Raw genomic sequence first — 11852 nt, forward strand, 5'->3', positions numbered from 1 at the left:
TCATGTTGCTCTCAAAGTGCACCAGATTGATGCTTTTAACTTCAATATTTAAAAAAAAAATCTTCCCGGGGGAGCATGCCCCCGGAACCCCTTAGAGGAGGTGAGGTCCACCCCCCACTTAAATCATGCTCAAATGGATAGGATACTAAATACACTTGCACACATCTTGTGTCCATATCTTTCTGTTTTTTTGATGCCACAACCGTGCATGCATACGCGAATCATAGTGAGTGTCTGCATTTTGGGGGGGGGGGCGCCAGCTAAAATCTTGCCTAGGGCGGCAAATTGGTCAGGGCCGGCCCTAGTTTCAACCATATCACAGACGATAGAGCACTCCACTAATGCAGACCATCAGAACAGCTGAAATCTCAGGAAAGCTTAGTAAAATAAATGGTATTTACCTGAAAAATTAAAGTGTGCCAATTTTTTTTATTTAAACACACAAGAGATTAGGTCTACTGTGTCAAAGAAAAATAAAAGCTTTCCTTCATTTGGCGGCATCACTTGTAAATACAATTTTTTTTAAAGAAGATTTTCAAATGTTGGACAAAGCTAGAAGAGTTTTCTTAATAGCACACAGCACACTTGACTGGTGAGATTGAAACATCACAGTGAAAGCGATTCACACATAATCCACTGATTGAGCGTCCTTTGGTTAAACCAATGGACAGTATCTGTCCAGCTTCAAAAAATGGATTATTTTTCCCAGGGTAAGTAATTGCATGGTTCACAACAATGAGATTCGGATTAGGGAATTCATTATGGATTTGAAGCGGAGCACAGCTTGTATACAATTACCTTTAAGTCCAGCCCAAGAGATAAAAATCATTTCCTCAATATGAAGCGCCGGGACTGCTTTGATATGACCCTCAGCATAGTGGTGGCACAGAAAATGATCTCCCAGCTAAATCCTTTCTTCATTTAATCTTGGAGATTGGAGGGAAATTCTCAAACATATGGCTTAAATTGTTGTGGCGAGTCATCTGGGGCAGAAGCCTGAGCCCGCCCCTTTCTAATTTTTTTGATACAAGCTCCATCTTTGATTACATTTCAAGATCACACATATGCTGGGAGAAATCACTTTTTTCCCTAATGTGCTATTCCAAGAAAATATATCTAAACTGCGCCCTGACCATTATGAAGACATCAGACATAATGCTGCCATTCTTGTAATGAATCATCTCAAAGGTTGTATCCAATAAGAAAACTGACAAAAAAGCTTCATGTCTGATTTAGTTGAAAAATGTACCGTCGTAAAGTCAAAGAAATGTCTGGCCTCTTTACCTGACTGCTATTGAAGCGGAAGGCTTTTCATGTCGTCTGATTGTCTAAGTTAGTTTCAGATGCTTTTTCCAGAACCATAAAAAACATGGTTGTATGCCTCCACCAACCAGTTTTGTTGCAGTTTAAATCCATGTCTAACTAAAATCACCTCATTATTTTAATCTTTTAGACAGTTGTATAAAATCTTCATAATAAACATTTGAATTGTTGATTTACAGTTAAAAACATGTTTTTTGAGGACACAGTGACCTTTGTCCACCTAATTTCAATTAGTTTCTTCTTGAGTCCAAGTGGAGATTAGTGCCAGATTTAAAGAAATGTCTTAGATATTGCGACACAAGAGTACAGAGGGACAATCCATACAATTTGATTAAATTACACTTGAAAAAACATTAAGGTATGCAAGTTTATGTTCAATTTAAATCTATGAATCTTGGTTTCCAATGTTGATTAATTGTCTAATTTCTGGTAAGCAGATAGATTATAATTGTGTTAGTCATATATAATTTCTGGAGAAATTGTTGGAAAGTTCTAAAAACTGTCCGTCCACACTACAGCTTCAAAAAAAGCTTGCCGGCGGGTGCGTCTGAAGCTCGACCAACAACTACTGTAATCACATGAATCTCCCGCCCCTGACACACAAGCAGCGGTTTGATTGGCTAGAGCTTGTACTGGCATATGATTTGATTGGCTGACGCTTCCACCGAAAGCTTCAGAAGTTTCAAAAGTTGAACATTGCTCAACTTTTGCAGCCTGAAACGCCAGGAAAGTTCCGCTCTGCTACCCACAATTCAGTTCGGCGAAAAGCGAGGCAACGTGACGTCACCCCATTCAAAGTGAATGGGCAGACGCGTTGGAAACCGTTTTTGAAGCTGTCGAAGCTGTAGTGTGGACGGGCCGTAAGACCTTTGGTAATGACTAGAGTGCCCAGCATCTCATTTAGCCGTCTATAAAGTGTGTGATTATAATTTACAGATGAATCTCTCCATTTAACAGCTCGTTTGAGCAAACAATGAACATATTAAATCACCATAATAACAATAATAATAACTTGGATTTATATAGCGCCTTTCAAGAAACCCAAGGTCGCTTAATGATACATTTAACAATACATGGTTTTAATAAGAAAAAGAGCTCAACTGCAAATACAAATTTCCCTACTGACACACATATTCCTTAAGAGGAGAAATATGTTCATAAAATACAAGAAACTTGAGAAATGACATTTAAAGAAACGGTGTGTTGTAATATATAATTGTTAAAGATGTTGATTTCTTTTTGGTGAAAAACTCAAAGCTAGCTGTAAAGCTGAATGCTTGTTTGAGGTTGTTTATTGTGTATGATCAGTCATTTGCATGAGTTATGTCACCCCGCTTTACCACTGAAGTGTTTATGACAGATTAGAGGGCCAGCATCCAACTGCATTTTCATTCCAGTTATTATTGTTTTAATGCATGTGTGAATCAATTAATTCTGTCATAAAAGGCCACCATAAACTGTGTGGAGAAGTTAATGAGTCCGGCATTACCACATCATTACACCAGCTGGCATAATGGAGCATGTGTTGTTTGTCATAATATATGCTGCCATGCTTAACAGTCATAAATTGTTTGGATTGCTACATTTAGTTTTTTGTTTGATGACAAAAGGCTTGTGCACTAAGATTACCATACTAACCGCAGGTAGGTACCTACATGTTTACATACAGTGACTTAACAGCTGATGAGAGTCTCACAGTTCCTGAAGAAGCTTAAGAGCGCTGGACGTAAGAGAAATTAACAAAAGAAGCAAGACGGGAAGTAAACACTAATGGGAACAACAGAGGACAGACAGGAAGTAAACACTAACGGGAACAGCAGAAGAAGGGCTCTGACAGTGTTTAAAGACTGGTTAATGGAAAACAAAATGTGAACAGACTCGTTACAGAAAACCTAGATCAGTGCTGCCGTCATGACAAGTTACGTTGCTGTCTCAGCAGTTCCAGCTGTTGGCAGTGGAACGGACACCTTTTTCCTTAAAGGAAGCAATACAATCATTTTTAAATCAATAAAATACATTTGTATCAATGTTGTGATTCAAATCATTGGTTTATTTAGTAGGTAGCTGTATAATGAGCAAGATAATGTGCAGCAAGGCAGTCATTAGTGACTGCTCGCTGCACATCATCCCTTACATACTGTACTGCATCGATATATTGCTCAGTCCTACCTACTGGTACTGCCTGCAGTAGAGAATCACCACTTTCAGTCATCTGAGTGCTTGTTTTTCAGTCACTAGTTCTCAAAATGTATTATTCTCACATGTTAACCTGCCTGGTGTAAATGCATCCTTACTGTGTCAACTGTTAAAGGGTACACTAACATTTTGCTCAGTCAAGCCTCCCACCATAAAGCCAGGTTAAAAATGCATCACAGTGAGTGCCACTCATGCAGCACATGTTTCGTTCAGTCACAAGCTGCACAAAATGTGCCTCCATCCATCGTCTCATAAGCAGTCTGCAGCACAGCGAGGGGGAGGGGCGGGCGGCCTGTCTCAAGGTCACTGGGCCCTCCACCACTGTGGCATGATGGGTAGCTCCTGCCCAGGCCAGGCAGCCAGCCAGCCAAGGACTGCCCGAGTTTGCCTGGCCAGCCCTACCTTGACTGAAAGGAGGGAGGAGGGCACCGGTGCCCCCCTGCCGCTCTGTAACTGGTACCAAATGGTGCCTCCCCTCTTGGGTCCTGACCTGCGAGCAGGCAGAGTCCCAGGACACCTCAGAGCCGGGCTGGAGGACGGGCAGACAGCTGTCTTCTGTCAGTGGGCCCGCGGACCTCGAAGATCATCTTTCTCCACACACACACACACACACACACACACACACACACACACACACACACACACACACACACACACACACACACACACACACACACACACACACACACACACACACACACACACACACACACACACACACACACACACACACACACACACACACACACACACACACACCAAGAGACTTGGTCTAAAACCAGGGAAGTATAGGACTGTAATCATCTCATCAATTATTTATTGGTTACAGTCACTCTGCAACTGTTGTGACTGTTTTACCCTCCAGGTGCAGATCTAACGCTATCTACTGTATGCACAGAGATGCACGCATGAAACCTATTATATTGCAGAATTCATCAACTAACTTGGTATTTAAGATATTGAAAAATAATGTGACATTCATCTCTGTACAATATACCCATGTGTTTATTATCCTGCATTTGTTCCACACTGAATCTTAATGTATGTTTTGTACAAAATCTAAAAAGCCTCTTAAAAAGAGGAAGTTTAAAACATAATGAAGCTCTCAGAGTCCAGGTAATCTATTTAAAAGTGTTCTTACCGTGAATTTGAAAGGCAGTAAATTATTGAGTAAAGTCTCAGACCTTTTTTTGTATAGAAATGACGATATAACACAGGAGATATTACTTCCTGTTCTGCTACCTCTGCCTCAGAAGTCACTGAGGCTCTGAGGAACAATGTTATATGGATCTTGATGGGGAGAAGCTGCATAATTAATTTGTATATTCTAGCATGACAGATGTTTGATTTTGGCCGTAAAAGTAATTAATAAGAGAGTGGAGGGAGAGGCAGATTGCTGGAAGATTATTTATGGACTCCTCACTGAGCATGTTGGTGGTGGTTGCGGAGGGAGCTGTGTTTGTGTATGTGTGTGTGGCAGAAGTATCAGCCCTTGCCCATACCCCAACATCACCTGCTCCCCTGGCTGTTCCAGCTGTTAGCCTAGCTGCTACCACGTCAACTTCAAACCTTTGTTTTAATGTCCCTCTATGCAGAAGGTAACAACTGAAATGATTACTATTAAAACAGATTGCATCTGTGTTTGAATTGTTATAACACAGAGCTAGAGGATTTAATTGCGGTAACGAAAAATCAACAAATTATACACACTCGTCTCACTGTTCTAAAGGGCAGACCAGAACACCTGCTTATATTTGGAAGATGGGCTATTCAGATAATTCAACTCAGACAGATGTTTGCATCTGCCTCACACAAAAGATTACAGAAACAGATTTGTGTTCGGTTTATTTTAGTTCCCAAAATGTAGTTACAAACTAAACAGGCCTGAGAAGGAAATCTACTGGTTTGGCAATTATCCAAACAAGCTGTGATTACAGTTAAAACGTTAAGAAATGTGGACCTAAAGCATTGTTCTCCTCTGAGGCGGTCAAAAAAAACTTTATTCAGCAATGTTTCCATTAGCCAGTATTTATTTATATATATATACACAGTGGGGCAAAAAAGTATTTAGTCAGCCACCAATTGTGCAAGTTCTCCAACTTAAAAAGATGAGAGGCCTGTAATTTTCATCCTAGGTAGACCTCAACTATGAGAGACAAAATTAGAAATAAAAAATCCAGAAAATCACATTGTCTGATTTTTAAAGAATTTATTTGCAAATTATGGTGGAAAATAAGTATTTGGTCAATAACAAAAGTTCATCTCAATACTTTGTTATATACCCTTTGTTGGCAATGACAGAGGTCAAACGTTTTCTGTAAGTCTTCACAAGGTTTTCACACACTGTTGCTGGTATTTTGGCCCATTCCTCCATGCAGATCTCCTCTAGAGCAGTGATGATAATAATAATAATAATAATAATAATAAATTCGATTTATAAAGCACCTTTCATTGCTCACAGCAATCCCAAGGTGCTACAGTACATGAGGCATAATAAAAACAAACAAAATAAACAAAAGTTTAATCAAAAGCTTTTTTAAAAAGAAAGGTTTTTCAGCCTTTCTTGAAGGCATCAGTGGTCTGTGGAGTCCTCAGGTGGTCTGGGAGGGAATTCCACAGACGAGGAGCAGCTCGTTTTGGGGCTGTCGCTGGGCAACACAGACTTCCAACTCCCTCCAAAGATTTTCTATGGGGTTGAGATCTGGAGACTGGCTAGGCCACTCCAGGACCTTGAAATGCTTCTCACGAAGCCACTCCTTCGTTGCCCGGGCGTCGTGTTTGGGATCATTGTCATGCTGAAAGACCCAGCCACGTTTCATCTTCAATGCCCTTGCTGATGGAAGGAGGTTGTCACTCAAAATCTCACGATACATGGCCCAATTCATTCTTTCCTTACACGGATCAGTCGTCCTGGTCCCTTTGCAGAACAACAGCACCAAAGCATGATGTATCCACCCCCATGTTTCACAGTAGGTATGGTGTTCTTTGGATGCAACTCAGCATTCTTTCTCCTCCAACACATCTAGCTGAGTTTTTACCAAAAAGTTCTATTTTGGTTTCATCTGACCATATGACATTCTCCCAATCCTCTTCTGGATCATCTAAATGCTCTCTAGCAAACTTCAGACGGGCCTGGACATGTACTGGCTTAAGCAGGGGGACACGTCTGGCACTGCAGGATTTGAGTCCCTGGCGGCGTAGTGTGTTACTGATGGTAGCCTTTGTTACTTTGGTCCCAGCTCTCTGCAGGTCATTGACTAGGTTCCCCCGTGTGGTTCTGGGATTTTTGCTCACCGTTCTTGTGATCATTTTGACCCCACGGGGTGAGATCTTGCGTGGAGCCCCAGATCAAGGGAGATTATCAGTGGTCTTGTATGTCTTCCATTTTCTAATAATTGCTCCCACAGTTGATTTCTTCACACCAAGCTGCTTACCTATTGCAGATTCAGTCTTCCCAGCCTGGTGCAGGTCTACAATTTTGTTTCTGGTGTCCTTTGACAGCTCTTTGGTCTTGGCCATAGTGGAGTTTGGAGTGTGACTGTTTGAGGTTGTGGACAGGTGTCTTTTATACTGATAACGAGTTCAAACAGGTGCCATTAATACAGTTAACAAGTGGAGGACAGAGGAGGCTCTTAAAGAAGAAGTTACAGGTCTGTGAGAGCCAGAAATCTTGTTTGTTTGTAGGTGACCAAATAATTATTTTCCACCATAATTTGCAAATAAATTCTTTAAAAATCAGGCAATGTGATTTTCTGGATTTTTTTTTCTCATTTTGTCTCATAGGATGAAAATTACAGGCCTCTCATCTTTTTAAGTGGGAGAACTTGCACAATTGGTGGCTGACTAAATACTTGTTTGCCCCACTGTATATATATATACACATTTTATTTGGGGGGCGCCTTTCATAGCACCCAAGGACACCTTACAGGGCAGAGGGGCAATATAGGGAACAATTAAACAGTGGATTTAGTGAAATATCAGCCGGGGTAAAACAAGACAAACAACAGGAAATGGACTACAGAAGGACACAAAAGGACACAGGGTAGGCTAGAGTTTATAAAGAAAATGCCAGTTTGAACAGGTGGGTTTTGAGTTGGGTTTTGAATGTTGTTATGAAATCAGACTGTCGGATATGTAGTGGCAGGGAGTTCCAGAGTCTGGGAGCCGAGCAGCTGAAAGCTCGAGCACCCATGGTGCTGAGGCGAGAGCTTAGGACGGTGAGAAGTCCTACGGACGAAGAGCGGAGGGTGCCTCCCGCACCCTTTACTGGACTTTGACGGGAAAGATCTGTAGAAGTCAGTTATATGTTACCGGTCATATTGTCCGGTAACAATAATTTGCCGTTAGCACAACTTAAAATATAATCAAAAAAGCTTGAATAGACAAGACGGCACTAGCCGTCTTATCAATGCCACAAGCATGCACCGAGATACCATCTCTGAGCGAACAGTGCTGAAAGTTCCGCAGAGCGCACTGGTACGACACTTAGGGACCTTTTTTCTCTGAGGTAAAAAATAATTATTTGCAATTTGCATTGGGGGCTACAAACATGCTGCCTATTTGCGTGCTGAAATTCACTGTTGTGAATAGGGCCTGTTGCTTAGGGCGGTACAGCTGAGTAAGAAGAAAAATAAATAAAGATGGAGGATGATTTAACATCAGGAATCTGCTCGTTCTATGGTGAAGTTCTCTGTAGGCGGCAGGAAGTGAGGGAGGGAGAGGGACCGCGGGGAGGGGTAGTTAGCTAATTCTTATTGGTCTGATAAACGACGCAGTCGCGCAGAGCTACATCTGTGCAGAAGCGGGCGTGGTTAAATCCAAACAGGGATGGAAAAACGATACACGCTAGTAGTCCTAATTAAGCTTTTTACTGTTAGTGTTTGAACTTGTTTCTTTCTGAACCAAATTGTATTAGGAATCATTTCAGACTTTCAAATATACTTGTTTGTGATGCCCACTTATGTATTCAATGTGTCTTTTAGGTATTCTCTGTCTAGTCAATTACAGTTTGTAGTGCCGAGGACATGGAGTCGGAGGCGGTGCAATGGAGATGTGAAAGGGTACTTTAATAGAGAACAGAATAGGACATGTTGTCGGGTCGCAGCCCGGGTCGACAAGAGAAAGAGCCAAGAGGGCACAAACTATATATAAGTAACACATAACATGTCCGTGCGGGAACAATAGCCGCAACTGTAGTTCCCAGTTTGAATTATGAACCAGTGGTTGAATACGTGGTCACCACACAAGCCCCCCCAGAATTCAAGCAGGGCAAAAATAAATCCTCGCGCCCGTGGAGGAAGCACCACAGGGGCCGACGAGGGTGTGGTCGCAGGTGAGGACCGGGCCATGGAACGGGCCACGGTGAGGAGAGGGTAGGGGCCCTAACAAGGGCGAGGGCACCCCCACCGGGGGCGGGCCGCAGTAGGTGTCGCGGAGAACCCAACAGGAAAAAGTGCAACCCGGCCGCAGCAAGACGCACAACGACGGCGGGCACGAAGTCCTCAGCAGGCGTTGAGGTATCCCCGGAAAGCAGGAGCGCAACCCGGCCGCAGGCAGACGTGCCGCGGCGGCGGGCATGAAGTCCTCAGCAGGCGCTGAGGCGTCCCCGGGAAGCAGGAGAGCAACCCGGCTGCAGGCAGACGTGCCGCGGCGGCGGGCATGAAGTCCTCAGCAGGCGTTGAGGTATCCCCGGAAAGCAGGAGAGCAACCCGGCCGCAGGCAGACGTGCCGCGGCGGCGGGCATGAAGTCCTCAGCAGGCGCTGAGGCATCCCCGGGAAGCAGGAGAGCAACCCGGCCGCAGGCAGACGTGCCGCGGCGGCGGGCATGAAGTCCTCAGCAGGCGCTGAGGCGTCCCCGGGAATGAAGTCCTCAGCAGGCACTGAGGCGTCCCCGGGAAGCAGGGGAGGAACCCGGCCGCAGGCAGACGTGCCGCGGTGGCGGGCATGAAATCCTCGGGAAGCAGGAGAGGCTAGACAGGGTCCCGGAGGGTGCCACTCATGGGCCGATGGAGCATGGGCGACGTCCGGAACTGTCGAGGCGAGACGGGGTCCAGGAGTGCACCACCCAGGCATCGATGAAAACGTGAGTGGCGTCTGGAACCGGCGCCGATGTGGTGAAAAAGGTGAGAGTGTCCACATGAGGTCAACCGGCTGGTCGAACCTCCTCTCCGGCACCAGAAAACTCAAAAGGGCCGATAGCCATTAGCACTAGCCGTTAGCAATAGCTGTTAGCAATAGCCGTTAGCACTAGCCGTTAGCCGCTAGCTAACAGCCATGGGTAGCTGCTAGCCGTCGTTAGCCCCACGTGGTTAGCCGCTAGCTGGCAGCCATGGGTGGCTGCTAGCCGTCGTTAGCCCCACGTGGTTAGCAGCCAGGATGTGCAGCCACATGCCCCAAAGAACAAACCCACGAGGTAGCAATGGGGTTGCTGGTCAACCCAGCAGGTCGTGCATCGTCCCCCCGTTGGATACAAAGCCGTTGCGGGAACGGCGAGCAACGTCTCCAGCCTTCCGCGCAGCACGCACCGAGCCTCAGTCCGCGTGCCGGTGGCAGCCACGGACGTCTCCAATCAAACCCCAGCATTTCGAGAAAGGAACTCGAGTTCCTTTTGCCGTGTTCGGCTCCGTCCAGGAAACTTCCCAAGACGTATCGGGGTCACAAGTGTAGTGCCGAGGACATGGAGTCGGAGGCGGTGCAATGGAGATGTGAAAGGGTACTTTAATAGAGAACAGAATAGGACATGTTGTCGGGTCGCAGCCCGGGTCGACAAGAGAAAGAGCCAAGAGGGCACACACTATATATAAGTAACACATAACATGTCCGTGCGGGAACAATAGCCGCAACTGTAGTTCCCAGTTTGAATTATGAACCAGTGGTTAAATACGTGGTCACCACAAGTGACCTGATCTTTATATTTTATATGCACATTTTCAACTTTTCAGTGATCCTATATAGTTAATACATCTGTAAAATGATTACGGCAATGTCTGTTAACAGACTTGCGGTCAGAGCTGTGGTCTCATGGAGCTGTTATGTCAAAACTAAAACATGCCCCATGATTAACTGTGAGGAAGACGAGACCTTGCAGCACCTCCTCATGGACTGCTACAGAGCTGAGGAGGTGTGGTCGCTCCTGCGGGGCATTGGTTTAGTATTCAATGTAAGATATGCCTCCATTATGTTTTGTATTCTGGATGAGGGGATGGGCATAAAGCAAAGGGAACTTTTTCAGATGGTAATTTGTATCGCATGTATGAAAATATGGAAGACAAGGTGTAAAATGATACTGAACCAGAGAGTAATAGGCAGTAACACCATCATGAAACAGATACTTACTGAACTAAGGAGAAGAAAGACCCTGGACAAATCCCAGACTCTGCCATGGGGCATCTTGAGTCTGTGACATAACTGAGCCGCATAAAATAAAACGTGCTCTCCTTATGTTATTTATATATTTTTACTTTATGTGATGTATGTATTATTAATGTAACTTGTATATCTATAAAATGTACTGCCCTAATAATTTAAAATAAAGTTTATAAAAAAAAAAAGGTCAACTAAATGCCACCTCTTATTCCTATATTAATAAAAAAGGGTAATCATAATAAGGAATTTATATTCTGTGAGTAGCAATATCATGTACATGTGTAGGGATGGGTACCGAGCCCCGGTATTAAACGGGCGCGGGGGCTGAATTATTAAAGACCGTGGTACCGTTAAGCTCCGACGTTAGCGGTCTTTTTATCGGTAGCCTACTGGAGAAATGTAAAAAATATATGTCCTATGTATTATTGCTACACAAACATTATATTGCATATATTATATTATATATTTTCGATCCCTCTCCCCCGCCCGCCTGCTACATGCAGCAACACACACACACACACACACACACACACACACACACACACACACACACACACACACACACACACACACACACACACACACACACACACACACACACACACACACACACACACACACACACACACACACACACACACACACACACACACACGGAGGAGATGGCGGAGAGAACGCGCTCCGAGGTGTGGTTAAACTTTACCCGTCTCGATGTAGACAATGCTCGTTAACAAAAGTGCAATAAGAGTTGAGCATGTCAGGGCGGTAACACGAGCAATTTGTCTAAACATTTAGCAAAAGTGCACCACATTCAGACGGAGGAATGCACCGTTTTTGACTGTTTTTCTAGTAGCTCTGTAGCCCCCCCATCCACGAGTAACGTTTCCACGTCAGGTATTATGTATGCTAGCAGCAACACACGGAGTTAACTCAATTATACAAACATGGGTTAATGATTAGAGGTAACT

The sequence above is a fragment of the Notothenia rossii genome, assembly GCF_949606895.1.
Source record: "Notothenia rossii genome assembly, chromosome: 6".
Classification (NCBI taxonomy): Eukaryota; Metazoa; Chordata; class Actinopteri; order Perciformes; family Nototheniidae; genus Notothenia; species Notothenia rossii.